This window comes from Trichosurus vulpecula, chromosome 3, assembly GCF_011100635.1.
Source record: "Trichosurus vulpecula isolate mTriVul1 chromosome 3, mTriVul1.pri, whole genome shotgun sequence".
NCBI lineage: Eukaryota > Metazoa > Chordata > Mammalia > Diprotodontia > Phalangeridae > Trichosurus > Trichosurus vulpecula.
In genome coordinates this window covers 122,513,977-122,536,124 of record NC_050575.1, presented here as the reverse complement: position 1 = coordinate 122,536,124, position 22,148 = coordinate 122,513,977, and positions in this window count along the sequence as shown.

The following is a 22,148-nucleotide window of genomic DNA, read 5'->3' as shown; positions in this document are numbered from 1 at the left end:
CAGTTTTCCTATATCGATGAGTGCTTCCATTCAACTGATTCTTTAGCATGAAAGAAAGCAGGAGAGTTGTATATGACCAGTGGCTGTTATCTGGCATGGCTTCCTGGGCCAAATATTCTATGCTTGGGAACTTTTGTCTTTCAGGAGTTTGTGGAGAAGCTGAGAATTATACGAACTACAAGAAGGTTTGCCTCTTCCCATCATTCAGCTTGGTGTAATGGAAAAGACATTGACTTTTAAATCAGAAGGCCTAGACTCAAGTCCTAGCTCTCCCATTAATTAACTATATGATGTAGGCCAATTAGAATAGGTCCTTCACCCTGGGTGGGTAAATTTAGCGACATACAGATAAGACATGGTTAGAGTGAGTGATGAATATCCATGAATGCCCCTGACTCCAAAGGGATTCTACCAGCCCCTGGGTTTAACCTTATCTGACCTATTTGAAATGAGGGGATTTATAAGAGGTTCTAACTCCCTTTGTGTTCTTTAGTATAAAAACATACTACCCCTAAGATGCATGGGTTATCTGGAGTTGGTGATCTGGAAAGGGCCAACCTTTTGGGAACTGTAATGAGTAGAATCTCATTTCCTCAGATAGAAGATAGAAACTCAGACAGTGGCAATACATGTCTTCTTGTATCCTTCCTGTGTGAGTATGTCCATGCGGTTTGTATATTATCCAATAAGTTCTATTGTTAGATCAATTTAGGGTCAAACTTTGTCTGTATTTGTCTATATTCCTTAGCATCCTAAATCTGACCAGTATACTGCACAACTGAGGGAGAACCATTTAACTTTTTATAGCTCCCGTTTCTTCATTTGCAAAAGAGTGACAAGGATACTTAGAGTATCTACCTCACAGGATTATCATGGGGAAATTGCTTTGCAAAATGTTACTTAAAGGGAACAACTTGGATTACCATAAAATCATAGGATTGGAAGGACCAGTTCAACCCTTTTCATTTTATGGACAAGGAAAGTGGGCCAAGAAGTCTCAGTCGACTTTGTACATAGATGATTCCTAGTTTAGGAGGGCAGATGAAAGCAAAACACACAGTAATCTCTAGTTAGAAATTTAGAGACTTCTTGTGACTTGCCCAGATGATGCTGGAAAGCTCCTTTACTCAACCTTGAATGTGTTCAGAGCTTAAGTCAATTTTTGTTGCTAAAGCTTAACTCTTCCTATTTTCCTGTCAATACTCTTTCTTAACTTTCCTAATACAACAGTGTGAATGCATATGAAGGGGGAATGTTGAACTTCCAAGATAAATTCCAATTCTACAGGGTTCCTCTGAACTTAATTGGGACTTTTATTATATCTCTCTAAGACAATTATGGTTATATCTCATTGAAATCAGAGATTGAGAGCTGGAAGGGACTTTTGAGGACATCTAGTCTTTTAGAGACCTGAAGCTCAGGGAAGCTAAATGATTTTCCCAGGGTCACACAACTTGTGTGGGGCAGCTAGGTAGTACAATAGATAGAGTATTGGGCCTAGAGTCAGAGAAATCTGACTTCAAATCTGTCTTCAGACACTTATTAGCTAGGTGATCCTGGGCAAGTCATTTCACCTGAATTTCTTCATCTGTAAAACAGGGATAATAATAGCATCTACCTCCAAGGGTTTTTGTGGGGATGAGATAATATTTGTAAAGTGCTTATCCCAGGGCCTGGGACATAGTAGGTGGTATACAAATGTTTGCTATTATTTTTATTGTTATTATTATTGTTATGGATTTAAATCCAGGTCTCCTTGACTCCAGGTGCAGCACTCTATCCATTATTACATGTGCCCCCAATTCTCCAGCCTGGCTCTTTCACCAGAGCCCTTCAATTTTTAAGGTGGAAATGATAGGCAATATGACCAATGTCATGCACAGCTGCTCCTTCAATAACTGCTTTCATTTCTACAGAGCTTTCTAGTTACAAGGTCCTTCCTCAGCCATGATCTTATTTGCTTCTCACAATGACCCTGTTAGGTAGGGAGTATCAGTTAATTATTATTTACGTCTTGCAGATGAAGAAAATGATACCTAAGCAGTGAAGTGATTTACCCCAAGATTCACAACCAGTACATGGAGGAGTTGGGACTTAGAACCAGATCTCTTAGCTCCTACGTCCTAACCCTTTGCTTGTTCCACTGCATTTGAATGCACATGTTGCTAGTATGTAGGCCTCCCTGTGTTCATCCTCTTTTCTGGCTTCTCTAATCCACTGTCTATACCACTGCCAAACAGAGGCAGCATGATGCAGCAGAAAGAAGGCTGGGATTGGAGTCGGGGAAGTTTAAATCCCTGTTCTGCCACTTTCTATCTGTATGACCTTGGGCAAGTCACTTACCTTCTCTGGGCTTTGGTTTCCTCATCTGTAAAATGAGGGAGGTTAGATTGCCTGGCCCTTTAAGGCCCCTTCCAGCTCTGTTTATGATCTCATGATGATCTTTGATAATCCTAAAGTGTATTTAATAAATGCTTATTGAGTTGAATTGAATAAACATCCATGCATTTGACTGCAGCATCCTTGGGTTGAGGCCTTTTTTTCTAGTTTTCATTCTTCTTGAGAACTCAGCTCGCTTGATGAATGTGTGCTGAAATGAATGGAAAAATCTTTCCTCTCTTGGCTTCTATGATACTACATTATACCAATTCTTCCTCTAACTCAGTGGCTGCCAAGTCATCTCAGGACTCTAAACCTGGCACTCTTTTCACTACATCATGTGTAGTGAATCACTCTCTGAGTCATATAGTTCAATCATGTCCAACTCTTCATGACCCCATGGACCATACTGCCCATGGGGTTTTCTTGGCAAGGATGCTGGAGTAGTTTGCCATTTTCTTCTTCAATGGATTAAGGGAAACAGTGGTTAAGTGACTTGTCCAAGGTAATACAGCTAGTAGAACTGTCTGAGGCTGGATTTGAATTCAGGTTTTCCTGACTCTGGGTTTAATACTCTATCTACTGAGCCATTTAGCTGCACCTATTTAATAAAGCAAATATTTGCCTACTGTGTACAGGACTTCATGATAGGGAAAATATATAGCTTAGGTAAGACAGAATGGCAGCATGGTGTAGTGGACAGAGAGCTTGCCTTGAGGCCAGAGAACCCTGAGGTCACGTCCTGCCTCTGACGTATATGGCTGTGTGATCCTGGGTAAGTCATTTAAGTTCTAGTGCTCCACACAGCTATTTAAGGCTCTAAGTACCTGAGAAGTTGTTGACCTGAATTGGTAGAGGAAATTTCCTTCCCTGGGGGTTTCCTATAGCACTGAAATCACAGATCCAGTTGCCATCTTTAGGTAAGCCAAAGTTCCAACCCTCAAGTAGTTTACAAGCTTACCTAGTATTATCAACACAGATAACTATAATACATAAAATTACATGAGAGAAGTAACAGAGAGTTATAAGGTAAAGTAGTTTGTGAAGCCAGAAGGGGAAGGTCATGGCTGATCAGATGGATCAGGGAAGACTTTTTAGAGGAGGTGACATTTTTGTTGGATTTTAAAAGATGGATGAGATCAAATGAGATAATATATGCAAAACACTTATAACCATAAAGCACTGTCTAAATGTGAGTCATTATTATCATATGCCTCCCCCATGAACACCTCAAAAGGCAGAAAATGATGTTTAATCAGGGATGTCAAAGTTAGAGACTCTTGGGAGGCTGGGTTTCTCATTTCTGTTCTTAAGTCAACTTGCTAATGCTAGGTTACCCAAGGGCACAGAGCCTATCCAGATCTCCTGGTTCAATTCCAATGAAACAAATCCTCTGACAGTAAGAACTCTAATCCATTGCTTTGCCCAATTATACCAACACCACCTCCTATTTGTACAACCGCTTACAGTTTACCAAGTGCTTTCACATACATTATCTTATTTAATCCTTACAACAGTCCTTGGAGGCAGGCAGGGTATGGATATTATTAGTCCCATTTGTTATCTCAGGAAGCAGGGTGAGAGGGGTTAAGTGTCTTGCCCGGAGTCACACAGTGAACCAGGAAGAAAGCTAGGACTGGAACACAGGTCTTATTAATTCTAGTCCAGGGAGCTTTTACCACTTTTACCACACTGCTGTACAATGCAGTAGATCCCATTTAAAGATGATGATGATGATGATGGAGGAGATTAATAATAATAGCAATAACCAGAATTATGTTTTATTGTTGTTGAGAACTCCCAGTGAGAAACTTTCTCTACATTGCCGGTCCAACCCTTCTCTGTAATTTATGGTCACAGAGAGTTATCTGCGGTTGGTGCCCAGCCTTTGTGGGTCAGAGGCTGATCTTGGACCCCATCTTCTTGACTCTGGGGTTAGCTCTCTGTCCTCTAGGCGGCACTGCCCCATTAATGATAATGATAATAATATAACAATAGCTGGCATACCTTTCAAAGCATTTTACATATATCATTCAGTCTTCACGATGACTTTGTAAAGGTAGATGCTGTTATATTGTCATTTTGCATATGAGAAAACTGAGATTATAACTTCTGCAGGATGCACAATTAATAAGTTTCTGAGGTGGTTTATGAAAAGGGCAAAAAACCCCCCAAACCAAAACCAAAACCATGATCCCTGCCCTTAGGGAGCTCACATGAGAGAGACAAACATGATGATGCTGCTGATACTGATGCTGATGGTGATGATGATAGCATTAATATAGCACTTCAAGGTTTCCAAAGGGGTTTACAATTATTATCTATTTCATTTGGCCCTCAAAACAACACTGGGAAGTAAGTGCCATTATTATTCTTATTTTTACAGTTGAGGAAACAAACAGATGGAGGTAAAGCAAATTATGTGGGGTTGCACAGCTAATAACTTCCTGAGGCTAGATTTAAACTCAGATCTTCTTGACTTCAGGCCCAGAGCTCTATTCACTGCTTCACCTTAGCTGTGCAATATAAAGGGAGTTTTCCTCAGCCAGGAAAAAGACAACATCTTTATATGAGACAGGAGTCAAGGATGTGGTGCCTGAGGGATATGAGGTGAGGAGGAGGGGAGTAGAAAGAGCTCTTAGGAAATCACCAAATTTTTTTCAGGGGAGTATAAGGCAAGGTTCCCAGCTGAGAGGGTGAGGGGAGGGGTCACTATGGAAGGGCAGAGGAGGAATGAAAATGTTGGAATAGCCACTGTAGTCAGTGGGATAGTGAATCAACTGGGGAGTTTCAAAAGAATGCAATTACTTCAGTGAGGGCCTAGTTGAGATTATGTACCATAAATTTGCAGTGGACGCAGTTGATGTGGTTTCCTTACTTCTCTAGCTCTGCTCTGCAGCATGGAAATAGGAGTGAAATAGGCATATGGTGGAAGGAAGTTAAGGCTAGGGTTTTGTGAGATATGATTGGGGATAGGACAAGGGGATGAGAGAGTGAAGGGCAGAGGACAGAGTAGCATTGGACTAATTCACCAAGGGGTCAAGGTAGAGAAGAGAAGAGAGTATAGCCAGTGCAGCAATTACGACCTAGGAAGGGACTGAGAGGTTGAACGATTGGAGACCGTGGTGAGGATGGAGGATGGGGGTCAGGGATCATAAGGCATAGGGAAAGATGGAGTGAAATGAATGTTATCAAATAAAGAAATTTCAGAGTAAATTGACATAGAAGTGGAACAATTTTGGGTGATTAAGGTCATAAATATTTATGCTTGTGTACCTGAATTAGAATAGAGGAGTAGTAGGTCATTGGGAATTGAGTAGCTTGAGGATGGGGAATGTTAGAGAATTTGAAGGAACATCAATATATCTAGATGTATCAACATATATCAATGTATTTATACCTATCTATAGACATATCTATAGCTATATATCTATCTCTATCTCTATATCTATATATGTGTCAGAATCCTGTGTATGAGGCCAGGAAATTCAGTGGAAAGATTGTGATTCAGGCACCAAATTCATTGAGGAGGAAGGAGAATGTCTTGTGGGTCAATAGATAACAGCCGCCAGAATCTTGATTGGTAGACAGATTTGAATAGTGTGAACATCAAAGGGGGAGAAATAACTGAATGATGATATAATAAGAGTCTGGCAATGGGGAGGAAGGAATATTCTGACTCCCTTAACAAACCAATGACTCAAGGGTATGAATGAAAATTCAGTGAGTATTGGAAAGAGTGTCCAAGGAGGCTGTGTTGTCAGGAAGGATTCAGGTCACAGTAAGTGCCAGAAGATGGAAGGAGTGAGAAAAAAAGGAAAAAATGTTTTAAGGTACTAGTGTAGCAGGTTTGTTAATTATGGAGCAGTCATTCCAGAAAACACAGTGGAAAGAGCAGGCAGATCTAGATTGGTATATTGAGAGGGTGGTATGATTGAGGAGGCTGGAACAGGCACTTGGGTTGGGAGAATAAGATTTATTCATTGGCATCTGGGAGTTTGGAATCACTGGAATGGGGAGAATATGAGGAGAGTGTGAGCATGCTGAACTTTAAGAAATGAATCAAGGTAGAGCATTAGTAGTTGGAGAGAGAGTCCTTTGAGGGAAATGGGTAATTATATAATTCAAGATCCTCCCTTCATGTTCAACCTTGTGGCTTTTGGCAGTTTGTGCCTTGTGAGGCCCAGGAGGCCTGCTTCACAACAGGCAGGAGCAGTTGAAAGTATGGCCTAAGGAACTGGGTCAGGAAGAAGGAAGTGGCAATGTGGGGTCAGTTAAGGGGTATGTGGCAAGGAACGGAGGTTATCTTCAGGGACCTGAAGAAGGTCCTGGGGGAGAAAACAGAGGCCAGAAAGTAGGGGGCTGAGATCAAGACTAATGGAGGGCTCATTGGGAAGCCCTTCTATGTCCTATGCACTGTGTTAAGTGCTAGAGATACAAGTAAAGGAATAAAATCTTCCCCATTTTCAAGGAACTTTCATTTTAGTCTGCAAACACAATGTATTCTTTATTGTTAGGCCTAACTTACTAGGCTGTAAATGCCATGAAAAAGTTTATTTAACTTCTGTATTTCTTTCAGTGCCTAGGGCATGGCTTTGTATACACTGGACATAATAAATATTCATTGAATGAATAGCAAATATACAAGAATTTTGTGTGGTCACAAGAAAATATAATCCTCAAGGAGGAGACTCTTGGCATCAGTTGCTAAGATTCACTGTCACAACAAAGGCTCCATAAATCCAAAGTGTGCTAATCTGCCTGGTGTCAGGGGTCATGTTAGTCTTGGAACTCTGTAGAAACAAACTTTCTTCTCTGAAGAGAGGGCTCGATGTATCCCAGGTCCAAGACAGAAAGTTCCCATGTATTCCAAAACATTCATAGAACAATTGTTTTCCTTTTTAACCTAAATTTGTATATAAAGATGACTATTTATCATATTCATATTCACAGAACCTTTTGTGATAGCAAAATACCTAAATAAAACAAAAGCCTAACCTGGAAATAATCTAGGCATCTATCAATTGGGTAACGGTCAAACAAATTGTGGCCTATGAATATAATGAGATATTATCATGCAATGACAAATATGAGGAATTTAGAGAATTCTAGGAAGACTTATATGAACCGATGCAGAGTGAAGAAAACAGAACACCTCCTTACTTTAATGTCTTAGAATCCTGGTTTCCCTTAAAGCTCAGCTCAAATGTCATCTGCATCATTAATTCTGATCTCTTTAGTTGCTAGTACTCCTCCTTTCTCAAATTACCTTGTATTTATTTTGTATATGCATATATATATGTGCATATTATTTTCCCAATAGAATGTAAACTCCTTGAGGGCATGGGCTGTTGCTTTTTTTAAATGGCTGTCTCCCCTGTGCTTGGCACATAGCAGGCACTCCATAAATGCTTATTGATGGAATGATTGAACCAGGATATTAACCAACACCTACATAATATGGGCAAAAACAGCCCTAGAAGATAGCTGAATATAGATTAAATGAAATGACTAATATTGGTTCCAAAGGTGAGAAAATGAAACGTCCTCTTTTCTGCTCGGTAGAGCTGAGGAGGACTATGGATACCCAACAGTGAATACATTGTCAGGTGTGGTCACTATTAATTAGTTTTGCTTTACTGTTTTTGGTCCTTGCATTGGAAGGATTCTGTCAAGAGGTGTATTGAGAATGACCGTGGGATGAAAAACAAAACCAAAAAAAGCACCAATAAAACAAAACCCAAAAAAGGAGCAGTTCTGATGAGTGAATCAGTGGCATAAGCAATATATCTCAGGGGGGATGTCTAACAACTACAGAGAACAAAATGTTTTCTAGCACTTCAGAAGCATCCATTTACATATGATCATGATGCCAGTTACAGCTCATCCTTATGTATTTGGTAAGGCAGAGTCTGGAGGGCCAGTGTTTTTTAAAACTTTCATTGGTTTCATAAAGAGATGATGGCCAAGGTCACACAGTGGGTGAATGGGAGACCTGGCATGAGAAGCCACATCATCTGAGTCCATGTCAGACCCACAACTAGGATAGAGCTATTGAGGCTCAGAGGAATTCAGTGATTTGTCCGGAGCCAGAAGACCATGGCATCATAGATTTAGAGCCGGAAGAGGCAGCTAGGTGGTGCAGTTGATAAAGCACTGGTCCTGGAGTAAGGAAGACCTAAGTTCAAATACAGCCTCAACCTCTTACTACCTGTGTGATGCTGGGCAAGTCACTATTTGCCTCAGTTTCCTCAATGAGGATAATAATAGTATCTATCTCCCAGAGTTATTATCTCACCTTTGAGATAATATTTGTCAAAATTATTTAGCACAATGCTTGGCACTGTATAATTGCTATTATTATTAAGAGACCTTAGGAGCTATTGAGTCCAAACTCTTCATTTTATAGATAAAGAAATAGAGTCCTGTAGAAATTAAGTGACTTACTTAAGGCCACACAGCTAGTAAGTGGCAAAACTGGGACTTAGATAACAATCTTCTGACTCTAAGATCGGTACTCAGTGATAATACCAAGGTGAGTTCCATCTCCCACCGGATGGCTCTGATTATGTCTGTATCTATGACCAAGCCATTCATGTTAAAACCAGCATTGGGGAATAAGCCATCATTTTCCTCTTTAACCTCCATTTACATTCTGGAGATGGCTGCAGAGATGTAAGTATCACAGAGCCCACGAGGAATGGACTCCTGGTTTGGTCATCATGGAAGCAGTGTGCTAATTACTGGTGAGCCTCCCCAAATCCAATGTATTTGTTTAAATGGGATCTGCCATCCTCTCGTTTCAAGCACTTGACATCACAGGCTATCTCCCCGATAATCCTTTTTAGATTAGTGTCAGACCCCAGATGAATCCCAGCTCATTCTCTTGCCATGTTTACCAGGCAGATTTCCAACACTGTTTCATATGGATTAGGCTGAGCAACTTAGTGCTTGTATGTTTCTCAGTGCATTTCAGAACCTCATGAAATTACATTATAGATTCATTGTATAAATAGAAGACTGAACACAATTATGGTCTGAAAGCCCCCAAGCAAACGAACAGAATCTGAAAATAGATGGGGCCCAACCTGCCTGGGTGCAAACATCTCACAATAAATTGGTCACACATTTGTTTACTTAATCTCTTGTTTCAAAATGCTGATTTGGTACAGAGAATCACTCTTTTTTTGTATGTTCTAGAGAGAAGGCAATAGGAAAAGGGACTGATAGGCAGATGATATGGAGGAAAGGATCTCCCTCTTCTCCCCTGTCTCCTTCCCAATTCGGGATTAAGGGAATCTGACTCCAACAGTCAACAAACATTTACTGAGCTCTTAATATGGGCAAGGCCTCGAGTTAGCCAGCACAAGGGATGATAGCAGGGAGGCAAATATGAGTGAATATAGTCTCTATACTCAAAGAACTGCTAGTCTAATAGCAGTGGCTGCCATGAACTGAATTCATTCTGAATTGTCTGGATGGACAAGGCTTGGGTGTGTTATCATCAGTCCAACTGGTTGAGGATTTTGGAACCTTGGGTCCAAAAGTAGGAGTCACATTTTAAGAAAGACATTAAGAAGAATACCTTATGTCAAACACATCATTTTCTTGATTCTAGTCTTGATTATAGACCACAAAGTTTTGATGGACCATGGAAGCATTATTTCTAACTCTTGATAAATTTCTTAATCTTTCATGAAGTGTGGCGTTAAGCAAGGTTGATATGCAGCATTCCATTTTCATCTGAGAATTTTTGTAATTCATGAACAATTCTACTTCTCAGAATATTAATATATTTATCAGAGTTTATCATTCAAACAATGAAAACAAGACTTCTAGGAGCATTAGAAGGAAAAAAATCCCTGAATTTTCTGGGGGTGGATGGTTTAAAGTCTGTTGAGAATATCCCAATTTTCAGGCTGGCATAGACTTCTGACATTTTGGAATAATCTTGAATGACAATATGGATGTTATCCTTAAAAATACATTCCCCCCAACATTCAGTACCCTGGGCTTTATATTACCTTGCCAATGACAGGCGTTTATTTCTTCATAGTATTGGTGAGCAACAATTTTTTTACTGGTCTTTTTTTTGATATTTTCCACCTTTAAAAAGCCTATGCTACTCCATACAGGAATCAATAACAATCTTTCCAACTTCTAGGAACTTCTGAAGGTATTTATTTGTTTTCTGAGGATTAATTGGTATAGCTCACAACAAATTTTGCTGTTCATTTTGTTTATTTTTAACTGCATTTTCCTTTATGCTTAGGTGTGACTGATCCTAATTTAGTTGTAGGCTTATATAGTCCTTTTCAGACCTGACTTCTCCAGACCCACAACTATTGCAATATCTCTAAAAGTCATTGAAGGATACTGTTTAAGACCTACAACTTTTACATGTTTATTTGGAATAATATCCATTCTTAAAATATACAGAATTACAAATGTAATAAAAGAGGACAATGGAGCACATGTGTATGGCACAAAATCCAGCACTCAACTAGCAGAGAATTAATTTAGGTTGGAAAAACTGGCTCAATCCAATTTCAGCTTGTAAAGGTCAGACTTTCGTCAGCCTAGTGTCAGTAGAAGCATACAGGCATGACCATTGCTGTCATAAAAGAAAATCATATTACAATTATTGCTTCTCCTAAGTAATTCACGAGCCTTTATGTTTAGAGTCCTCACATCATTCTTCTGGACAATTATAAAATATTCACTATTTGTTTTTCTGCTGCTATTCTTTCCCTCTCCAATTCATCTTTCATGTAGCCTCCAAAATGGTGGCATGGTAGTTAGAATGCTGGATTTGGAATTAGAATGATCTGAATTTGAATCTTTCCTGAGTTACTCCTGGGTTACTTGGCCCTGGACAGCCTCAGTTTCTTTATCTATAAAATAGAGAAAATAATAGCTTCTATAGGCTTGTCCTGAGGATCAAATGAGATTTTTAATGTCTATCTTTATATCTCTATGAATGCATATGTGTATATTCATCTATAGACATAGAAAGTGTTCTGTAAACCTTGAAGTGCTATGTAAATTTTTTTTATTACTAAAGCATAGATCCATCATCTCACTTCCATTTCCCCTCCCCCTTTTATTTTCTTCAGTTCGGTTTAAGGCCTGTAGACTAAAATACAAACTCCTTAATCTGGAATTTAAGATTCTCCACAATTGGCTCCCAAACTCCTTTCTGGTGTTCTGTTTGCTATTCCTTGAACTTGACATTGCACCTCCTGCTTTTTTTGCGGTTATACAATCCATTCCCTTCCTGGAATGCCCTTTCTCTTTATGTCTACTTTCAGATTCCTTATCTTCTTTCACGACTTAACTCAGGAACCATTTCCTCTGGTTAGCCTTCTCTAATCCCCCAGCTATTAGTGGATTTTTTCTCCTAAAACATCCCTAGAGCTCTTTGTCTGATTTCATTTTTGTCCATATTGCTCCTGACCTTGTCTTATATTGACTATGCCATATTCTCCCAGTACAACTTGAGCTCCCAGAGGTTTGTTTTTGTCTTTGTATCCCTAGTACCTTAAAAGATTTCTGAACATGCAACGACCAAAAATTAATTAAAAATCAAACGTGTAATGAATTCAAGGTGTTTCTGGCAGTGCTTGCCCATGTTGCATCAAGTAACTTTACTGCAGCTTTGGTTCTAAATGCAAAGCATGTGCATTTTGCACTGCACATGCCCTCAGGCCACACGATGCCAATGAATGCTGCCCAAATGTGAAAAGGGGCCCGGGCTGTGAGTGGAAAAAGTTTAAGAATCCCTGCTTTATGCAATGGTTTGCACCGAGGAGGCTTTTAATAAATGCTCGAAGTAATGTGAATCCTGTACTCATTTGACTCCAGTGGCTTTCTATTCCTTCTAGAATAGAATAAAAGCTCCTCTCTTTAGCTTTTCAAGTACTATGTAAGCTGGCACCAACCCTTTTCAAGGCTCACAGGAAATGAATCTACCTCCTGAAATTTGTGATCTGGAGTAACTGGCCTTCGATCTGTTCCTCCCACACGTGATATTCCATCTCTAGCCTCCATGCCTTTGGATGGGCCAGCAGACATGCCTGAAATATAATCCCTCTTTACCTTAGACCCATGTTCTCCCTCTCTTCCTTTAAGATGAAGATAGAGGCACTGTCTTTTTCATGAAGCTTGTCCCTCAACTTCTAGAACCCTCTCAAACTACCTTGTGTTTAATGATTTTGCATGTATTTGTATTTATTCATTTTGTATTTATGCTGTATATATTTATATTTGTTGAATTCCCCTATTAGAATGCATCTTCCTTATACGTAGGTGTTATTTTATTCTTTGTGCATGTATCTCCAGCATGTGGCATGATGTCCGGAACTTAAAATATAACTGATGATTGGTTGATGGAATTAGATTAGATTACTGGTCCTCTAAATTTTGAGTGGTCATCGATTTCATGGAGGAGACGCTACAGTGTCTCATGGAATCAATGTAACCATCATATTCTCCACAAATGGCAGAATAGTGAGAACTTCAGTATCTCTAAGGAATCTAGCTTTCATTCAAATTCTTTGTAGGACATTGTCCTTGACACTAGTGCATATCTTTGGAGAGCTTTCTCATCCCGATCTATGCTTTGCTCTATGATATTTAGAGGATTGTTGAGTCATGGTTTCCCTATGATTTTCTCTTCCAAGGGCTCTTGAATGATCTTAGTGTAGGCCTGGTAGACATCTCATTGGAGGTAAGACTTTAAGACTTTATTTTTCTTTACCAGGCTAGTAAAATACAGTGAAATGATGAAAAATGTTTGGAAATCAATAATAACTGGGAAAATAAGAGTAGATGGGGGAGGTCTACTCTGAATGGTGAACAATCCAAATTAGAGAATATATTGCTTTAAAGCAATTTGACTTTATTACTTTCAAAGGCATACAGTAATAGAAAATGTATACATTTTGCTAGGACCTATTCTAATGAGTTTATAAGAATAATTTGTAATAACTACATTGCAAGTTTTATCAGTCACTGTGGCCAAAGAATCCAAACTGCTCTTCAGAATGGTTGAATCAGTATATAACTTCACCAATTAGTGTTTAAATAAAAACACTAATAATTTAATAAAATACCAATAATAATTTTTAATAAAATATTAGTGTTTAAATTTTACAACATCCCCTCCAACATTTGTCATTTTTCTTTTCTGTCATATTAGCCAATATGACAGGTGTGATGTGGTACCTCAGGGTTGTCTTAATTTTCATTTCTCTCATCAATAGCTATTTAGAGCATTTTTATGTGATTATAGATAGCTTTGATTGCTTTGTCTGAAAGCTGCCTGTTTATATCTTCTGACAAGGTTTATCCTGGTAGAAATACCAGGATCAAAAAAAACTGTTGTCTACATCCAAAGTCTAGGGTCCAGAAATCAGGCTACATGCTCAAGTTATCAGGAAGAATAAAAAAGAGACAGGAGGAAGAAGAGGAAGAGGAGAATGCAGAAGGAGAAGAAGAGGAAGAGGAAGGAGGGGAAGGAGGAGATAAGGGGAAGGAGGAGAAGGTGGAGAAGGAGAAAGAGGAAGATGAGGAGGAGAAGGATGAAGCTGATGTTGATAAACTGTATCCCAGTTCATCCAGATAATGAAAACACCAAATGAATTGGGCCCAAATGAATGAAGTTTTCTTGCACCCTATTTTTATTCATGTGGATAAAAGACAGTAGGCACTAGGCCTGCAGCCAAAGAAAGAAAAGCATTGAGGACTCCTGAATTGTAACGATGAAAGATTCAAGCCTATTTTGAAAAACAGGGATCAGAGTTTAGGTTAAGAAACTTTTCATACAACAGAAGGCAATGTTTTTCTTCTTCTTAAATCAGTTTGCCACGGTGGGTGCACTAGATGATGTGTACACTATGTAGCACCTTACACAGCTGGGAAGTTTGTGTTTTAGTCCAGGTTTTTTATTTCTTCGATGTAGGGAACTCCCACTGTGGGAACGCCTTCTAATGATTCATGTTGGCAACTTTTCTTCAACTCATACTTTTAGAGAAAATTTCCTGGACTACTGAGACTTTACCATGGTCACATAGCTCGTATATGCCAGAGGTAGGACTTAATCCCAGACCTTTCTGATTCCAAGGCCATCTCTTCTATCCACTATTCTAAGCCACCTCTCCTAGCTGGGAAGATGAGCTACAAAAAAGTAAAGAGGCAGTAGAAATTTTTACTTCGGTCACATTCTTTTTTTCTGTCACTTCACACTATGAGTCCTACCACATCCTGGTCATGTTCACTAACTTTGCCTGCTCCCCTTTTTCCTTGGAGGGTATGAACACCTGTCAATACCCAGGAAACTCAGCCATCTCTTTTCAAATTCAAATTCAATCAGAGAAGCATTCATTCAACAAAAATTTATCGAGCATCTACCATGTGCTAGGTACTGGAAGCAGAGTTTACATTCTCCTGTGCCTGATGTTTTATTTTTTTAAAGCTCCTGGTGACTTGTAGGTCTGATCATGCCTATTGCCTGTGTGTGTGTATGTGTGTATGTGTGTGTGTGTGTGTGTGTGTGTGTGTGTGAGGAATATAAATATTGATCCATATCAGTCATAAATATGTGTTAATGTATTGTGGTTGTTGGAAATGAAACTATTTTCAGATTCTATACCCCCATGTCAGGGATATGTCTACGATAGGACTTGTGACCTTTCCCTCAAAAAGTTGTAGTCTGGGTCACAGACCAGGGAGGTAAGTCATACTAGTATAATAGGACACTGAGGGCCATGGAGGTAGACGAAGGTAGAGATAGCTCCTTAAACAGTGCCTAAGTGATACTTCTCAAATGCTTCTGGTGTGTTGTGTCTCAGAAAAGTCAAGAGGATTTCTCATTCAATCAATAAGCATTTATATGTACCAGGAACTGTGTTAGCACTAGGAAGATTACAAAGACAAAGGTCCAAGCAATCCCTGACCTCTAGGAGCTTTCAGTCTACTAGCTGATTAGCTGTAGTCTGGAAAGTCATCAGCTGTACTGAGTAGGGGTTCATTGGGCTCCCCTTATGCGGGAGTATTTAGAGGAGTCAGAGAGTGACTTGAGGCATCTTATTGATACATGGAATCAAACATTATTAAAGCTGAAAACAACCTCAGGAAGCATTTTATTCAAACACCTCATTTTATAGAAACTTAGGTCCAGAGGTTGTATAAGTTGATCAAGGTCACACAGCTGATAAATGGCAGAGCTGTGATTTGAACCTACATCTCCTAAGTTTCTATTCTGTGCTTTTCTCACTGCCTATATGTGGTGGTCAGCAGATTATGCCATGAGATTGAGTAGTATAGCATAGGCAGAGAGAGGCTGACCGTGGCTGAGTGTATCAGTGCAGTGTCAAGGCCTGCATTGCTACGTCCTGGGTCCTTCTCCCCTGGTGCCATCCTGGTGATGAGTGAAGGATGGTGGAGGTGAGGGCAGAATCACATGTGTTTGTGTTGGTCCAGAGTTGCGGCTCATGTTGCTCTAGGGGTCCCACATAGCATGCCTCGCACCACAGGTCAGAGGAACAGGTGATGAAGATCCAACCTAGAGCTGCCTATCTCAATTGTGCCAGCTGAGTTCCTGGAGAAGGGATTCTTGCAGGTGGTCACTGTGCCTGGGACACTGGGCTCTGAAGAGTGTTACCAATTAAGAAATCCATGTCAGAGAGGATATGTGAGAACCAGGAACACAAAAACAAGAGCCTAAATGCCAAGCAATATTAACAATTTGGAAATCAGGGTGAGGGACCAAGCTGGGGCTAGAAACTGAGATGTCTACAGAAATGAGGAATAAAGAGGACATCTAGTCTGTACATGGATAAGAATTCTCTCTACAAATCCCTGAGAGGTGGTCATCCTGACTCCACTTGAAGATCTACATAAAGAGGATCTCCTGGGAGTTCTAAGTCCCAGGTTTTTCCTCAGTTTTGTTTGGTCTCGCATGTTAATCCTCACTCCCTCAGTTTGGCTTAGGTCTGACATTCTAGTATATCATAGCAGCCTCTAAATAGAACTGCGGAGTTTCACAGCATTCTTTCCCTCTCTAATTCTATTTCAGCATAGAGACCTAGCTGATTTCTTGATATACTGAAATCCCAGTCAAATGGAATCTTGAGAGAATAGTCTATTTGAGTTTATGTCCTGATTTGCCGGTTAAGTAGGGTTAACTGGAAAGGTCTATTTTGCCCCACCATTATTGTTGGTAATCTTTCTACAATGACTGAGTTCATATTCCTGTGTTAGTAGGCAGGGTTTAGGGTGCTGTTCTCAAAACTTTTTTGATGATGTAGCCCTATCAACAAAAAAATGTTTAAACATAGACCTCCAACATATATATTTTTTTTTTTTTGCTTTTTGGCAGGGCAATCGGGGTTAAGTGACTTGCCCAAGGTCACACAGCTAGCACATGTGTCAAGTGTCTGAGGCTGGATTTGAACTCAGGTCCTCCTGACTCCAGGGCCGGTGCTCTACCCACTGCGCCACCTAGCTGCCCCCAAGACCTCCAACATATTAAAAAGAGTTGTTGCTGTTGTTCAGTCCTGTGTGATTTTATAAAACTGTTTGGGGTTTTCTTAGCAAAAATACTTGAGTGGTTTGCTGAAGCAAACAGGGTTAAGTGACTTGTCCAGGGTTATGCAGCTAGTAAGTGTCTGAGGCTAGATTTGAACTCAGGTCTTCCTGACGCTAGACCTGGAGCTCTATCTACCATGCCACCTAGCTTCCCTGAGGAAATAGTTACTTATCTATAAACTATGCACATGCTGTATTATACCAAAAATTATATACATTTAAAAATTATACAAAAATAGAAATTTAAAAATGAGGTAAAGATAAAAAATGACTCCTACAGTCTGCCACCATAGTAGAGCGCAGGGAGCTGTTGAAGTTAGTAGGGGAGTAACAGGTTCAGACCGGTGCACTAGAAAAATCATTTTGGCCATCATGGATGGATTGGAGAGGGGAAAGATTTGATGAAAGGAAATCAAATGAGAAGCTTCTGCAATACTTTAGGTGAGAAATGATGAGGCTCTGAACTTGGGTGTTTGAGTGGAGAGAAGGGGATAGATGTGAGAATTGCGGAGGTAGAAAGGACAAGATTTGGCAAATGGTTGGATATTTGAGATGAGGAAGAGCGAAGACTAGAGAATGACACTGAGGTTTTGAACCTGGGAGCCTCGAAGCTTGGTAGTACTTCCGAAAGAAATAGGGAACTTTACAAGAAGGATAGGTTGGGGCGAGGAGGGAAAGATTATGTAATAATATTCACAAGGCAGATACCTATTCTTTCTCATCCTGCTCAACTCATTCTATCTCACAGAAAATGAAAAGGGGAAGAACTCTTACACACTAGCCACTGCCCAGGGAAGAGAGTCCAGCTGCCCATCACAGCCATAAGATAATCTGAGGCTGGAAGTGGGAGCATGGGGAAGTTTGCTTATGCAGCTGCTAAGCTACCTGGCTGAGTCATTGGGAGGCCTGTGGTGGGGGGGGGCCAGGGAGGGAAATGGAAGCATGCTAAATGGTAATGGGTAAAAGGCATGGGGTAGTTATTTTGGAGACACATCTATGGTTGGTTTTATGGAGAAGGTGACTTGGGACATTTCTTCCCACATCCACCAATTAGTTCATCACCTAGGGTCATGTTACCATCCCCTGTTTTAGACATCATTGCTTTACAGAACAGAATTTGGTCTTTGTTGATGGAACGTCTTGCCAGAGTCTCAGGTATGTCGTTCTTGGCAGGATTTCATAGAATTGTATGATACTGGAAATGGAAGGAGCTTTATAGACCATCTTGTTGGGTGCTCTCACTTTGCAGATGTGGGAACAAAGGCAAAAATTAGCTCAAGGTCACCCAGTTAAGGGGGGAACTGAGATTTGTATAAGACAGTTTAATTCTCAACCTTTTTTTCCCTCACAATATGGTTCTTTTTGCCAAGGGGAATCACAAGGCATCGAATGTTAGGTTAGCAATAATGAAGAGTTCCCATACTGTCTAGTTTCTAGAACCAGTCCCTGAGCCTTTGGATACCTCTGTCTCTCTTTGCCCTCCCCCGTGCTCCCACTTCCTTCTTTCTTTGCTTCCTCAGGACCCATAGCAGAGGAGGAGTGTTTGTAGCTCCCAGAACAGAGCTGCTATTGTGACCTTCTCAATGCCGAACCAGGATGAGCTGGCTATAAACTGCAACTGGGCATAGGGGGTGGTGTGCCCGGTGAATATGGAAACCTCAAGGTTTGGGAAGGAATTTCATGATCTGCCTAGGGAAAACTGTGGGATACCAGTGTTGGTGCTCATCCTTTGAGAACCTCTGATAGAAGATTGTATATCTAGAACTGGATACATGAATCTCAGTTAGAGATTCTCATAGTCTTTTTAGTATTGCCACTTTTCAGGCTGAATTTCCCTATACTGTAAGTCCTAATGGACAATGCCCACCCACATCCTACCCATTGCTAAAACTAATCAATTCATTTTTAATGAATTCATTGATTTTGCCATTAAAAATCAGAACAATTTTTTAAAGAGATAAATGCCTTGTCTTTGAAACTCAGAGAGCATCTAATCCAAACCCTTCTTTTTACAGATAAGAAACCTGAAGTCCAAAAGTTAAGTGACTTGCCCAAGGTCTTATTAGTAAGTAACAGAGGCAAGATTTGAACCCAAGTCTTTTGATTCCAGAGCCAGGGCTCCTTAAGTCTAACCCTCTTTTTACTGTATCATACTGTTATCTCAGGGTCCAAGATGGTTGGGTAGAGATGGAGACAGTGAATAGGATTAGACTGAACTTCTACTTCCTTTTTATTCAATCATGAATACAAGTTTATTTACTTATTTTTTTATGATACTTTCCCCTCCCAAAAGCAAGAGTATGGGGCAAACAGAAATGAGATAATTTTACCTTCCAATGGTTCTCCCAACTTTCTTTTTCTGTGCTGCAGTCGTAGCCATGAGTATACTTAAGCTTTACAAAAGTCTTTTTTCCAGTGTGCTTTGATGTGGAAAGAAGGAGATGTGGCTTGAACCCAAAGAGACCAATGAAATCACCAAAGCCACCAAAAGATCTAGAAGATGATAAAAGACAGACTGATCATTAGCTGGCCTGTTATTGTCCACTCTTGTGTTTGATGCTGGAAACACATTCTGTCTCACTGGAAGGGCAGAAACATGGGCATTGGTATGAGAAAGGGCACAGCCAACAGTCATGTGCCTGAGAAGGTGACCTAAATAAGGAGAATGAGGATTCCATATGAGCTATTCTACAGATAAGGGGATCCTCAGAGTCTGACCACCATGCATGCTGCAACCTGTACTTGAAGGTGAAGGGAAATGTATTCAGGAATAAGTGGATCCTCATGAAACGCATTCATAAAATGAAGGCAAACAAGGCCTGTGAGAAACTCTTGTCTGACTGGGTCCAATGGAAAACCAACAAGATTCTATCCAAACAGGAGGAAGAGATAAATCATGATTCTACCCCCTCTTTTCTGCATGTAGGGAGGTGTACATGTAGCACAAAGCTCCTTCAGTAAAACCCACCAAACTATGAAAAAGTGAAAAAAAAGCCAAAACACAACAACCCTAAACCACCCCCATCCGCATAATAGTTTTCACTTAATTGGATTTTGGCTAATGGAGGATTTAGTGTTATATTGTTGGTGGTAATAATGAGCAATAATAATTAGAGAGGGGCAGGGTAAGAGTGGGAGAAGGGAAGTCTTTAAATAGATAAATCAAAACTGATAATGTTACATTTTCCCAACGTGCCTATAAATTTGCTTCAGCGTTCATAAACATTAATACTAATTTATGTAAAAAAAGGGGAGTGAAAAAAAGAAGACAAGTTCAGAGAATTATACAGAGTGGAAATACATTCACCATCATAATTACAAAGCCTCAGGTGACTCATATTCAAGTTATGAGTTTTAATAAATAATCATGCATCGATATATAGTGGTTCCATCAACCGGATGATCTAAGAGGGAAGCATTGTCACTAGACATATGAAGTTGGCCACTGGAGAATTATAGTCGAATTGCCAGGCAGAAAGCCTTGCCTCTTCCCTTGACATCCCTTTCCTCCCAAATTGGGGTAGAACTCGAGGGTAGAGAATAACTACAGAAAATGAATTCAAAAAGTCAAACACTGAATTAGGAGTCAGAAAACATGAATTTTAGCCCCAGCTCTGTAACTAACTTGTTATGTGAATTTATGATAATAGGAGTTTGGTGTATGCTCAAACCACCTAAAATGGTGATGATGATTGGGGACCACTTTAGGTGGACTAAGCATGTGCCAAACCCTTGTGTTACACTTGGAAAAGTCACTTCACATTTCTGGACCTATTTCTTTATGCTTAAAATGACTAGATTATAAATTTCTTATGAATATGTCTGATGTTTTTCTGATTTTTCTTTCTTCTCTAGGACTTTGTTGAATGATGGGACAAATGGATGAAAGGAAGGAATTGGAATACATTGTTTTTATAGTCCCTAGAAGCTCTAAGTTTCTAGATCTTAAAGTCCCTTCCAGCTCTAATATTCAATATTCTAAAGTCCTTTCCAACTCTAACATTCTATATTTTAAGGTCCCTTCAAGCTATAACTTTCTATGTCCTAACATAAAATCTTCCAAGGTCCCTTACAGAATAATATTCTATCATTTTATGAAAATAAATCCACCCTAACGAACAGGCTAAAATGAGTGCTTCAGTATAGTAAACAGTATAGATAGTATGGTTCCTGGAGCTCAAAAATTACCTTTCTGCAGGCTCTCTGGAAGTGCTTATCTAGTAAGGTGAAAAGGTGAAGAGTGGCTCTAGATATTCTACTTGGGAAAGTCTGGAAGGAAAAGAAAATACTTATTTACTGTCATTTCAAATTGGAAGCCAATTGTAGGTATGCCTGTGGGTGGGATACTCAGAAATGGGAATGGGGAGTGATGTGGTATAGGCAATAACTTTTTCTTATAACTGAGTCAAGTGACAATAGGAAGTTCACAGGCTGAGTTAGTTCTACATGTGTTGCCATGCACCAGTTTTGTTCTGGCCCATGTGATCTGACTCTAAACAATTGTAAATTATTTTCCCTCCCCATGTCCAGATAATGATTCCAAGTCAATAGGGGCTGGCTTGATTCATTTTGGGCAGCCCTCAAGGAACAAACATTTGAATGGATGAAATGATGGGTGAATAACTAAGTACCTGTACACTATGTACAGTAGATGGAAGGTTGTGCTCTATGACTGTAGTTGTTAGCCTGGACAGTGTCTGTGTCAAAATCACTCCTAGTAGTTATATTCAAGTAACTTTTATGTAGTTAAGATAACCAGTTCCATAGTGTGTAGCTATGGGTGCCTCACTCTTGCTATAGAAAAACATTATAGGACAAGGAAAGATCATGTTGGTGTTCCATTGGCTAGAGACCCTCAAAAGGAGACCTAAGGTAGGCAGTAGCAGCAAAAGTGACAGCAAAAGCAGACAATTTCATACCACTCTCCATAGTCTTTTTAAAAATTAGATTTTTTTTCAGATCTGCCTTCTCTCCCTCCCACATCCTCCCTCCATTCAGAAAGCAAGAAAAACAGCATATAAAGTCAATCAACATAAATTCCTGCACTGACCATGTTAAGAAAACAACAGTAACAAATTATGTCTCAATCAGTACTCGGAGTCTATCACTTCAGGCATGGTCTTTTAATGCATGTATTTCAGAAGTTTTTGTTCATCATCACTAAGTGATTCCACTGTAGG